Raw genomic sequence first — 817 nt, forward strand, 5'->3', positions numbered from 1 at the left:
AAGGAAATAAAAGAAGTTTTAAATAATGATGGTACATGCTATGTTCTTCTATGGAAGACCCTATTTGTGGAACATATCAAAAACATTTTTTTAAATTTACCTGGAATTTTATAATCTTTTACATTTTCAAGCAGGTCGGGCTGTGAAAGGCTGATCATGAGGCACTTGTTGATTACACTCTGTGATGACCAAGGCCTTCACAAGAAGTTGGTTGGGGATATTTATTAATACTAATACTTATCCTCGGTACTTAGTGTGTTTTGTGTCTGTGAATGTTCACATAATAAAAATGTCTTAATTAGCAAGAGCTCTGTCTAAATGCATAAGAATAGCGAAGTACTTTTTTAAAAATAAGAAAAGTGGAGTGGGGTATCTGTCACCACCAGACATTAAAATGTATTATAAAGCTACAATGTTAAGGTGTAAGAATTAAGAGTTCAGAAACAGACCTGAAGAATTATAGATCTTCAGTATCTAAAGAGGGAGACATTTCAGTTCATCAGGGAAAGAACTGATGTTCTAACACACAGTGTTAGAGAAGCTGACTCGCCATGTGGAGAATCTCAGAGCAGCCCCTTGGGCGGCACGACCTCTGCATGCCCAGAGCAGGGCCGGATGCCCCCTCCTCCAGCCTCCCTTACAGCTGGAGTCGGGGCGCAGGACCGAGGCTCTGCCAAATACATCTGTGCCCTCACAGTCTGGGTCCAAAGCTTGGTGACTCCAAGCAGGGAAGAAGCAAGGCCACAGGGGGCCACTCTGGCCGGAGGGCTGCAGGGGCTGCAGCTCCGTGGAGCCCCCAGATGCAGCCCCACATACC

Source organism: Propithecus coquereli, unplaced genomic scaffold (genome assembly GCF_000956105.1).
Source record: "Propithecus coquereli isolate 6110/MARCELLA unplaced genomic scaffold, Pcoq_1.0 Scaffold55, whole genome shotgun sequence".
Classification (NCBI taxonomy): Eukaryota; Metazoa; Chordata; class Mammalia; order Primates; family Indriidae; genus Propithecus; species Propithecus coquereli.